This window comes from Haliotis rubra, unplaced genomic scaffold (genome assembly GCF_003918875.1).
Source record: "Haliotis rubra isolate DU_JTF1 unplaced genomic scaffold, ASM391887v1 Scf1277, whole genome shotgun sequence".
NCBI classification, from domain to species: Eukaryota; Metazoa; Mollusca; class Gastropoda; order Lepetellida; family Haliotidae; genus Haliotis; species Haliotis rubra.
The window spans coordinates 190889-203965 of record NW_025765200.1 but is presented as its reverse complement, the minus strand read 5'-3'; the positions used below and the strand labels follow the sequence as shown (position 1 = coordinate 203965).

Here is a 13077-nt window from a genome sequence, read left to right as displayed (position 1 = left end):
ATCCAAGTTCGTCTATATCAGTTCAATCTGCATTATCATATAACGACACCGACATTTAAGCGAAATTTTCTGGTTCCGGTGGGGATTCGTGGGGATTCAGCAAAGCGGGATAATCTGCCTGCGTATAAGAAAATAATCAACACCGACACTTTTAAAACCGGTCGATAAATATATAATCACGACAGCCGGCGGGCCGAAGGTAAGCCGATTTTCGCCATGTCGCTATCGGCGCAGAAGTTTGAGCATGGTCTGGAAATGACGGTACCAGAACAATAAATCGCGTAAAGAGTGAAAGAAATGAATGGTCGCGCGCGCAGCAAAAGCCAGATCTTTGTGCATCGCACGCGTAGCTGCGCCGGTAAGTTCGGGGAAGTCTTCAGATCGAAAGTCGCCAGAGTCGTTACCTTTGAAATTCTATTTCGATATCAAAAGTCATATCTGAAATAGACCATTCGTTTGTTATCAGCGTATCGTAAATATTAAAATTATGAAAGTCGATTTCTGGAGGGTTTAATCAATTCCAGCAGTTTGAAAGAATGGACCAACGAACAATGTTCCAGCAAATCTTTGCCCGTCCAGCCAGAAGTCATATCACGCATTGGTCTACTATTAAGCGATTATTAATATCGTATCGTTCGTTCCGGTCACTTCGCCGATGATAGTTTCGACCTCGAAATAAAGCCAGCGTATTCGTAAAAGAAGTTAAAGCGTTTCGCAATACGCGATCATTGAAAACTTTGATTAAAAGCGTTGGAAGTTGTACTGAAGGCCGGTTCACTGTTATCATCGCTGAATGGAACAGTCGTTTCACCGTTTATCATAAGCGGATTGGCAAAACCAATTCTTCCGATGACGGTATGTCATACGCAGTGTCCACGATCGTTACGGAAATAAATCATTAATACACTTCCGTATAATCTCGGTCAATTATACCGTCTGATAGCATTTGATGTCAGTTCGTCGTATATGGAAGTGCCACATCGTCGTCATCTCAGCCGAATGCAAAGACGATAGCCCTGTAAACAGCCTGTCTTTCTACAACGCCAATGCGCCGAAGCCGTCATCATTAAAGGTAAGATCAGCTGTTCAAAGTTGAAGAACGTATCTTAAAATGTAAAGGTATGAGCATCGTTAATACCAGCCGGTGCGATTGCCGTTTTAAAAGCGAAGTCTCTTTGCAGTTACCGAAAGTCAAATGCCGAAATATCTCAATTACATCATTATACTAAGCAAACATTATACGATAGACAATCAGTTGCGGTCATCCGTGAAACTGGATGACGCAGTCAAAAGAGTACCTGCGGATTTCAGTCGCATTAGTCGACGTCAATTCGGTTTATCGTCAATAATTATCAAGCAGCGGCAAACGCAGAACAGTTTAGCCGCACGCAGTTAAGATCGGAATTATTCGCTAACGGGCTTTGTTCGGTCGTGAGCGTATCATTGTTCGGGAACTGATCGGGTCAGGCAGGGGATCATACGTGGGGTTCACGGGCGTCGTCACAGGTAAAGATGTTGAAACTACAAGCATGCGTCGTTAGTGTACTGGAACTGCTATTAAAAGTTTAGATACCTGGCGCTGTCCCGGCCTCGATTAAATCGATAATGTTTCAGTAAGCCCGGGTAGCCTGCGGTGACATATTGAAGCCTTCACCGTAGCCAAGCGCCATGATTGGTGAGCCAAAAGTGGACCATATTGAAAGCTTTACATCAGGTTAAAGTTAAGCTGGCGTGGGATACCGAGAAAGCTGCGCGGAATTGCGAGCCGTTTCAACCAGCCGGGTACAGCCTGGAGTTTATTATGGAACTGGAGCCACACCAAAGAAGCCTGACGATATCTGCGGTTCATACCGGATAACAGTGAAGTCAAAACCGGTTGAAGCCCACCAGCCGTTGCGCAAAATATTTAAATCGCCTCGTTAACTGAAATAAAACTTCCGGGTAACAGATGTTAACGACGTTGCCAATTGCTCTGCGATCGCCGTGCCAACAGCGGGAAGCCAACTGCGTCGCATGTTCGCCGCCAGTTCAGCAGCAGGATAGGGTGGTCAGATCGGTTTCGTGGAAATTTCCGACGAAAGAAGCGAAGCGAATACGCCACGATTTGGGAGCAGTAGCCTGCTGGCTTTGAATATTGCAAGCAGATTGGTGTTCTCATTTACCGTGGAACAACGCGTTAAAAGCTGACCCTTCGGTGCCAGTAAAGCGGGAAGTTGCATCGATACCAAAGACGTAACATCGGATGCGGAGGTGGTTGAATTTTTAAGCGCCAGCACTCGAGAAATCCCGCATACACGCATAAACGTAAGCCGCGATCACAGCAAACACCTTTCACCCGAACAGCCAGCGGTGCCTGGCGCTCAAAAATGAACATTGCGCATCAACCGTCTCTGCCTTCAGTTTATGCCGTGTACCCTCATCTTTGAAACTGGCCGCAGAGCCTATCATTTAACATGGGGAGAGTAAACGTTCAATCGATTTTGGACCAAAAGAAAGCCCATTGCCGAGCTGGCACGCATTGACAGCATATCAGATGAAGCGTCATAAAATGTATACCCAACATGACGTTTTCGTTCACACGTAGCCGAAGTTTTTAGATTATTCATAGTCGGTAATAATGAACAAATTGTAAGTGTATATTTCCCGAGATAGAAACAGATTGATTGTTGAATTTTTCATGGGGTCCGGTTCATAACTATTAGTTTCTGAATACCCAGAGCAGTGAATTAGAGGTTTCCAGAAATTCATTTAATTTTAGATAAGTTAAATAATTTCTGGTAGAGAAACCACTACACAAGTTCATATCACAGATGATTCCAGAGACAAATAGTTTATGAGATTCTAGTTTATGAAAAGCATTAAATTCCAAACAAGTCAATCTGTTCTCTAATGCTCGGGAATTATTACCACTTACAATTTGTTTCATTATTGCCATTTATATATATGAATGCAAATCTAAAAACTTTCAGCTACATTGTGAATAACAGAAAAAAAAACAGTCGAAAGTATTTAGATACATTTTATAGGCGCTTCATATACATGTGCTAAAAATTGTAATATTGCGTTTTGCCAACATCTATTAATGAACTCTTTGAGTCAAATCAGTTAGATTGTTTAACAAACCACTCTCCCATATTAAATGATAAAATCTACTGGCCAGTTTCGACAAAATGATAAAAAAGTTCTACAATAAATTTTAAAGTAGGATTGGCTTTGATTTCACATATAATGTTCGATTTTGAAACACCAAGGGAAGCCACTCTAATTGTTCAAGCTGAAAGGAGGTGTTTACCTTCGTGATCGCACACAGCCTGCACGTTTATGCTGTGATATCCTTTCCGGTTTCATATGCAGGTTCATCTCGGAAGGTGCTTGTATAAGAATATGTGTCCCATCTACACATCCAATTACTTGGGGAAACCTCCAAGCACGAAGAAGCCATCTTCAATTTGGCGAATGTGTCGATTGTCAGTGGGCCATGAAATGTAAAATGTTACGTCTTGCCACCAGGGCATCGGTCACATCACGCACGATCCTAGAGACAGTACCTTTGTCTATACCCAGGTGTCCCCACAACTTGTAAAACTCCCACTTTGCATATAGAAGGAAGGGTCAATAACACTTGTTGTTCCACAGTCAGTGCGTGGCCCCCTGTTTGTCGGACGCTGCAAATCACCTTTGCAAAATATTACAAAGGTAAGCTATAGATACTCTCCCAAATCGGTAGCGTGTTCGTAACTCTTCGTCAGAATAATTTCCAATTTGGAAAGCCAGTCCACGATACACCCTATCCTTTCTTTGCTGAACTGGCATCATGAAAGCAGCGTTAGCCATGAACGCCATTTTTCGAGTTAACCACACTGTTAAATAGTTAGCGAAGTGAATCTTTAGGTGTGTTAACTTAACGTCACGTTAACATCCTGTTAAAAGTTAACAGAGTTTTGAACAACAAGATAACCTGATGTTATTAGTTAACAGGCGGTTAAATGTACTTAACGGCTGGTTAAAAGATAAATTCTGAGTTTTGAAACAACCGGGCCCTGGTGTAAAAATCCAGTATAGACCCACACAAAGATCTCAATCCAGACAGCCCTAAAACCTAGTGTAAAACTCCAATATAGTCCCACATAAACCTCCAAATCCACATAGCCCTACAGCCTAGTTGAAAACTCCAATATAGTCCCACACAAAGCTCTCAATCCACATAGCCCTAACAACCTGGTGTAAAACTCCAATATAGTCCCACACAAACCTCTTAATCCACATAGCTCCTTTACATAACCTGGTGGAAAAACTCCAATATAGTCCAACTGCAAACCACTTGATTCAACCAGCCCTCCACACAGAACAATATGTTCCCTATAATCCCAGGAAAACCTCTTGACCCACCCAGGACCAACACCAAGGTCTAAATACCCCATGTAGTTCCAAATTTTACCTCTTGACGTATGCTACATATCTCACTTGGACCAACATGTACCTCTTGACGGCCCTTTGTAAGACCCCCTGAACACAGCCATGACCATCCCCTCACCCTGGCCAGTCAAGTTACAGACAATGATGCACTCACATTATGGATAAAAATACATTCTTGACGAGAATGAATACAGTCATAATAATTGATCGCATGCGAGTAAAAAACCAATTCCTCGAATGAAGTTTATACGCCCATGCCAATAGTGTAGTATTGTCGTAAAGGTGGTTGTCGGGTAAAATGTGGCCTATTGACCTAAATGTCTACCAACATGTACTCTTTGAGCCTGAAAGAAATTTATTTCGTTTTCATAAAAATCCAAATTTCGAAACAAGTATAATACGAGATGACCACAACTGGTTATCTATATCAATATATCTTTGCTTTAAAATAATGATATGAAAGTAGAGATATTTCCAACATTTTTGACTGGCCCAGAACATTGCCAAAACCATAACTGTACAAAAGAGATTTCACTTTAAAAGCCCAACAATCTATACCTTTTCAGCAAGACAATACTGATACTCATATACCTTTATTTAAGATTACATTCTCAACTTGAGACAGGAGGCGAACCCAATATTTAACAATCTTAATGTACTGATTTACCTTTAATGAATGACAACCAATCTCAGCACGAGCTGCAATATTTGGCGTGTATCTAGAAAGACCCAAAACCTGTTTACAGAACCTATCATGTACATTCAATACAGATGGCGACGGGTGGAAACCCCAGACTTCACTTCCGTATAGTAACAACGGCCAAACCTTGACATCAAATATATGGAGCAGAACATTAATTGGTAGATTATACAAATTCTTAACCAATGATTTGAAAATATTCAACACCTTCCGTGCTTTGGTCAGCAAAAGTTTTCTGTGTAACATACCATCATCCAGAGGAAGAGAGTGAACACCCAAGTATTTATATGATGCAACAATTTTAAGCAACTGTCCATTCAAATGGAACTTTTCGTTATTTTCAATGTCCACTTGTAACGATACGAAACTAGCTTGTCTAGCCTCTTTTACAGACCTATAACTGTAAAGTCAAAAGCGCAATATCATCAGCAAACAATAGGATGAACAGCATTGACGCGTGTATGTGAATCACTTAATAGTAAATTAATGCATGACATTCTATGACCCCTCTATTTAACTGGACAGGTTAAGTTAGATTTTCCTGGACGATGATCATTTGAGATTGTCTCAAAATGCTGGTCAAGCAAATGACCTCCAAATCAATCGGCCTCACGAACATAACACCCTTGCGATACACTGGCGTGTCTCTCCGGATCCATCGTAAACGCTGAGCACACTAAGACGAGTCAAGATAGGTCCTATATTTCGTCACAAAGCACGGATACCTGCAGTTCGCAGTGGATGCCCCTTGGTCTGAGTGGACGCTCAACGTATGAGCATCAACTACTAGTAGAATTTGCAGCCACAAATCAGTTGTAACCCGATTTGTACGTCATTTTGATGTGACGACACACGCAGCGCCTCGGACCTAGGGCGATCTGCAGCGGTGCCCGTCAGAAGCTCACAGGTCCAAAGATTGTAATCTGTCTAACGACTTCAATCCTGGGCTGCTGCATTTCTGCTAGCTTTAAGACTACCCATCACATAATACACGTGCAATCACAAAGGTGATCTAAGAGCTTGCTGCACGCGATTGTTGTCTTTCACGCTCTTTGCACGATTTGTGACTACAATTTTTCACGTCAGTCGCCAAGACCATGCTCAAACTTCCTGCATGTCATTGTCGCGCGTATGGCACAAGAAACTCAAAAGAATCAACCCTTACAATTATTACCAACAATGTGGGTGCCATATTTATGTTGAGTTTTAAAAAAGTGTCAGTGTTTACTGAGTGGTACACCTTATACCTTCTACTGCAAGCAGGTTATCCCGCTGCTTATCCTACCACAGGAATCCCACAGGAATCCCTGGGATTAAGAAGAATTTCGTCACTTTAGAATGTCAATTGTCATTGTATATAATCGTAGGTGGACTGATATAAAGACTTAAAACTGAGATGAATGACAGTTAAAATATTCTGCGCACAGTTACCTGTACTTTTTCATAGACTGTACAGAGCAACTTCATGGTACCACTTTAATCTGTATTGTAGTTAATATAGTTGCGGTGGTTTGGTGGGGCAGAACCGGTACTTATCATAGCTGTACCAATTTCACACGTACAAGAGGTGAGGTGAGGTGAGCACCCAGGTAATCAACAAGCGTGTGCAGTGAAATTTCAATTTCACACGTACACCTCGCACATGGCTGTTCTACCAGCAAGTGGGCCTCCCTCGTAAGAAATATCGAAAAGTGACAACAAAATAATGATCGTTTATTAAACAACTTTTTATTCGGGTGTCCAAAATAAGGAGACAAATTATCAGTGTTGGTCTGTCATGTGACTGTGCACAGTTTGATTTTGTTGCATTTATTAGATTTTGTGTTCGTGAGCAAATCATCAACTCAAATGAAGTCAAACAAACTATAGTGAGAAGATATAATGGAAATTAATGATAAGGATTCCCTAAGTATTTTTTCAAAACAATTCTTAAACATGTCACTCGTAAACATCCGGGTTATAATTGGTCTTTGACAAACCGTCTCAGTCATTAAGGGCGACTAACATGATCGGACGTATTTGGTTGATATCATCGTTTCCATCTGGGTTGTTTGGTTCAAACTCGATTATTTACATATACCCTGAAAAATGCTGATTGTCACATTAAACAACAAGCAAAGGATACAGATCACGGATATGCGTTTCGTAAATACAGATAGAAAATACCTGCAGAAAGTATACTAACGGGGAAAAAGTAACTGTGCATACCATAACAGCTATTTATACATTGACCATTCAGATGAGAATACGCACACTTGTCTTGATACTACATTTTCTTCATTTCAGACTGTTCAAACGGCCTACCTATTGCCATGGCTCACAAAGGTATTTTCCTATCCAAACATTGGTTGTACAAGAAAGCAGCATTGAACAGTGAGCCGGTTACACATAAATTGAAACAACAATGTATTCCTATAGCCTACGGATTATTTACCACCCATGTCCATTCTTTGTATATTTACACGTACCACAAATGCATAAATTATGAACCCATTATAAACAAATAAAGTGATAAAAAGAAGTAAGAAACTGTAAATTCAAAATGTCAGGAACCACGTAAAATACATTATATGCCCAACACTCTTGGTTTCTGTACAACACACAAAGAATTTATGAAAATAGTGATGGGTGCTGCCCATAGAGCGAACCATGGCTACCTTCTTCGCAAACACCTGGGGACATGTTGAATTGTATTCATTGATATTTTCAATTGAGATGATTGATCAGATAGTTAGGACTCGGATGGTTCCTTGTCATTAGCTTGGCATGTAGTCAGAGCTGAGTAAAACGAGAGCATTACAATCATGTCATTAAATCTTTAGGTTGTGGTCATATTTATGAGCACAATAATTAGTAGCTTGAAAATCAACATTTATAAACTAGTATTTGATCTTATCGCTTTCTAATGGTAGATGGTTAAAAGTCAATTGTCAATATAATGTGATATAATTGTTTAGAAGAGTGTGTGAGACCATGATTATTCTCCTTCGCAGGAAATCCTACACGTTCTATGGTGAGGGAAATTCAATGGTACTTGTTGGAAAGACTGGAGTAGTTAAATGTGAAACAGGGAATACAATATGTGGAGCAGGAAAGCAGGAAAACATATTCGGAGCAAGCGCAAGGGCAATGTCTGTTACAAAGGAAAGTAAAGAGCATAGCATTAAACGCTTTGGGTACGACTTGCAACTTGTTGAATTCCCCGACTATTGTGACACAAGCAGATCACCCGAAGACATCAAGAAAAAGGTCATGAAATGTGTCGGTATGTCATCTCCTGGAGTACACGCCTTTCTTTTCATCATAAGAATTGGAAGGTTCACTGAAGAAGACAAAAATACACTGGAAAAGTTCCTGCAATGCATTGGAGAAGAAGCTAAAAGATTTGTGATTGTTGTATTTACTGGATAAGACGATTTGGAAAAGGCAGATGACACCATTGACAACTATCTTGGAGATATTCCAACGAGACTGAAGCAGTTTCTGTTTGATACAAGTCTTCGTTTTTACTGCTGTCAACAACAGAGGGACGGATGAAGAAAAGGAAAAATTTACCAAAGATCTGATAGACATGTTATAGAATATGGTTGTTGAAAACGGGGGGCGAGTGCTACCCAAATGAGATGTATGAGAGTTGTGAAGCTGATCTTCAGGAAGCTGAGAAGGAAAATATCGACGAAAGGAGGCAGAAGGAATTCGAGGACAAACTTAAAGAAGAAGTCGCTGCCTTCACTAGAAAAAAATGGTGATTTCCAAAATTTCCAATTTGGAAAGATGATATTTCCAAAAATTTCCAAAATTGAAAGATGATATTTCCAAGGCTTGGAAATCTTTGGAAATTTAGGAAGGATTTTACCACTACTTCTTTCAGTTTCTCCTTTCCCAAGGATCCCCGTGAGTGTATAGACTGTGTATTCGTCCTCCTAGGAGTGTATTCGTCCTCCCATGCGATCAACTATAACCAGGAGACTATAAGATGTTGTAGATTATTCCTGGTATAACTTCTCTCGTCTGCATCCTTGTTGTTCTAGGTGTCAAAAATTGGCATTAACTGTCATATTTGCCCTGATATGGCTAGCATTTTCCAAAAATACAGTTTAAGTGTATGGTTTTACTTATTATCCACAAAAAGCGCAAATAGTTTTGACCTGTCACGGTTTGCATAAACACAAATTACATAGACCTACGTTACATCATTGATTAAATAACAGTTTACCGGACCCACTGACTGACTGGCCATAGTTTATTACATGTCATAAAAGTGAACCCTTGCCAGGGAATAATAGGCTTATTGTAGTAGAATACATTCTTTAATGGTACCCCTCTAATTAACATCTGACACAAGGGACGGACCGTTTAGGTGGTTTATCATTGCGAAATCAACAGTCAACAGACCATGAAATGTTGTTTTAAGACTGTGAGCGAATAGAGAGCAACCCGTTTGGGTTTGTGGTTAGAGACGGTGTTATGCAGTTGGTGTATTCACGAAATATCATGAACTTAATAATAGATAATTGGTTATATTGTCCACACACAGGCGGACTGGGGCAAAAAGAACCCAAATGAATCCCTTCTTAAAAACTTCATAGTGTAACTAATTAATTTGGTCATATACAATAAAAGGTGACTAAATGTTTAATTTTAGATAAGTTAAATAATTTCTAGAGAAACCACTACACAAGTTCATATCACAGATGATTCCAGAGACAAATAGTTTATGAGATTCTAGTTTATGAAAAGCATTAAATTCCAAACAAGTCAATCTGTTCTCTAATGCTCGGGAATTATTACCACTTACAATTTGTTTCATTATTGCCATTTATATATATATGAATGCAAATCTAAAACTTTCAGCTACATTGTGAACAGAAAAAAACAGTCGAAAGTATTTAGATACATTTTATAGGCGCTTCATATACATGTGCTAAAATTGTAATATTGCGTTTTGCCAACATCTATTAATGAACTCTTTGAGTCAAATCAGTTAGATTGTTTAACAAACCACTCTCCCATATTAAATGATAAAATCTACTGGCCAGTTTCGACAAAATGATAAAAGTTCGACAATAAAGTTTAAAGTAGGATTGGTTTGATTTCACATATAATGTTCGATTTTTGAAACACCAAGGGAAGCCACTCTAATTGTTCAAGTTGAAGGAGGTGTTTACCTTCGTGATCGCACACAGCCTGCACGTTTATGCTGTGATATCCTTTCCGGTTTACATATGCAGGTTCATCTCGGGAAGGTGCTTGTATACGAATATGTGTCCCATCTACACATCCAATTACTTTGGGAAAACCTCCAAGCACGAAGAAGCCATCTTCAATTTGGCGAATGTGTCGATTGTCAGTGGGCCATGAAATGTAAATGTTACGTCTTGCCACCAGGGCATCGGTCACATCACGCACGATCCTAGAGACAGTACTCTTGTCTATACCCAGGGTGTCCCCAACAACTTGTAAAAAACTCCCACTTGCATAGAAGCGAAGGGCCACTAACACTTGTTGTTCCACAGTCAGTGCGTGGCCCCTGTTTGTCGGACGCTGCAAATCACCTTGCAAAATATTACAAAGGTAAGCTATAGATACTCTCCCAAATCGGTAGCATGTTCGTAACTCTTCGTCAGAATAATTTCCAATTTGGAAAGCCAGTCCACGATACACCCTATCCTTTCTTTGCTGAACTGGCATCATGAAAGCAGCGTTAGCCATGAACGCCATTTTTCGAGTTAACCACACTGTTAAATAGTTAGCGGCGGTCCTTAGGTGTGTTAACTTAACGTCACGTTAACATCCTGTTAAAAGTTAACAGAGTTTTGAACAACAAGATAACCCGATGTTATTAGTTAACAGGCGGTTAAATGTACTTAACGGCTGGTTAAAAGATAACCGAGTTTTGAACAACCGGGCCCTGGTGTAAAAATCCAGTATAGACCCACACAAAGATCTCAATCCAGACAGCCCTAAAAACCTAGTGTAAAACTCCAATATAGTCCCACATAAACCTCCAAATCCACATAGCCCTTACAGCCTAGTTGAAAACTCCAATATAGTCCCACACAAAGCTCTCAATCCACATAGCCCTAACAACCTGGTGTAAAACTCCAATATAGTCCCACACAAACCTCTTAATCCACATAGCCCTTACAACCTGGTGGAAAACTCCAATATAGTCCACCGCAAACCACTTGATTCAACCAGCCCCTCCACACAGAACAATATGTTCCCTATAATCCCAGGAAAACCTCTTGACCCACCCAGGACCAACACCAAGGTCTAAATACCCCATGTAGTTCCAAATTTACCTCTTGACGTATGCTACATATCTCACTTGGACCAACATGTACCTCTTGACGGCCCTTGTAAGACCCCTGAACACAGCCATGACCATCCCTCACCCTGGCCAGTCAAGTTACAGACAATGATGCACTCACATTATGGATAAAAATACATTCTTGGAGAATGAATACAGTCATAACATTGATCGCATGCGAGTAAAACCAATTCCTCGGAATGCAGTTTATACGCTGCCAATAGTGTAGTATTGTCGTAAAGGTGGTTGTCGGGTAACCTATTGACAAAGACTGTGAAAACACATCGAGAGGGAATACCGTAACTATACATGCAGGTTCGTATCACACTCAGGTCTAAAGTGAACTTTAACAAGACATGTAAAGGTCACATGTTATTTTATGAGCGATTTTAGTTAATGCCAATTTTGGTATACTGCGTGTCAGATTAGATACTTAACCAAATCAATAACTTGACATTGTTACACTGACTTATACAATACAGGGCAGTGGGGTAGCCTAATGGTTAAAGCGTTGGCTCGTCACGCCGAAGACCCGGGTTCGAATCCCAACATGGGTACAATGTGTGAAGCCCATTTCTGGTGTCCCCTGGATTTTGCTGGAATATTGCTAAGAGCGGCGTAAAACCAAACTCAGTCAGTCAGTCAGTACACAATACAAGTAGTGTGTGCATCACTTAATGGTGAGAGAGCTTTTATTCAGTAATGTGGCCACAGGCCCATTATACATCAGGTGTACAGAATATTCAATTATTAGAACACCGTACAACATCATGAGAGCTGCACAGTTATACATTTGTGGTTACGAAGACTGAAAGAAATTTATTTCGTTTTTCATGGCTAAAAAGATATTTTGCAAGACAGTTTATAATATAAGTATTCTTTGATGTAAACAACTGGGCTAATTTCACTTCAGATGGATATAAGACCTAAATGTCTACCGTACTCTTTGAGCCTGCGATAAAAATCCAATTTCGAAACAAGTATAATACGAGATGACCACAACTGGTTATCTATATCAATATATCTTTGCTTAAATAATGATATGAAAGTAGAGATATTTCCAACATTTTGACTGGCCCAGAACATTGCCAAAACCATAACTGTACAAAGAGATTTCACTTTAAAAAGCCCAACAATCTATACCTTTTCAGCAAGACAATAGTGATACTCATATACCTTATTTAAGATTACATTCTCAACTTGAGACAGGAGGCGAACCCAATATTTAACAATCTTAATGTACTGATTTACCTTTAATGAATGACAACCAATCTCAGCACGAGCTGCAATATTTGGCGTGTATCTAGAAAGACCCAAAACCTGTTTACAGAACCTATCATGTACATTCAATACAGATGGCGACGGGTGGAAACCCCAGACTTCACTTCCGTATAAGTAACAACGGCCAAACCTTGACATCAAATATATGGAGCAGAACATTAATTGGTAGATTATACAAAATTCTTAACCAATGATTTGAAAATATTCAACACCTTCCATGCTTGGTCAGCAAAAGTTTTCTGTGTAACATACCATCATCCAGAGGAAGAGAAGTGAACACCCAAGTATTTATATGATGCAACAATTTCAAAGCAACTGTCCATTCAAATGGAACTTTTCGTAATGTCTTAGTCGACCAGCCTTCCTG

General features: G+C 40.0%; 1 long non-coding RNA gene across 1 annotated transcript; it reads left to right on the top strand.

The window, feature by feature from the left end:
* Positions 1–7401: 7401 nt before the first annotated feature.
* On the top strand, positions 7402–8211 carry LOC124266732. The gene is made up of 2 exons (XR_006895834.1): positions 7402–7489; positions 8110–8211. It is a non-coding gene; the product is annotated as an uncharacterized LOC124266732 (long non-coding RNA).
* The last annotated feature ends 4866 nt before the right edge of the window (positions 8212–13077 follow it).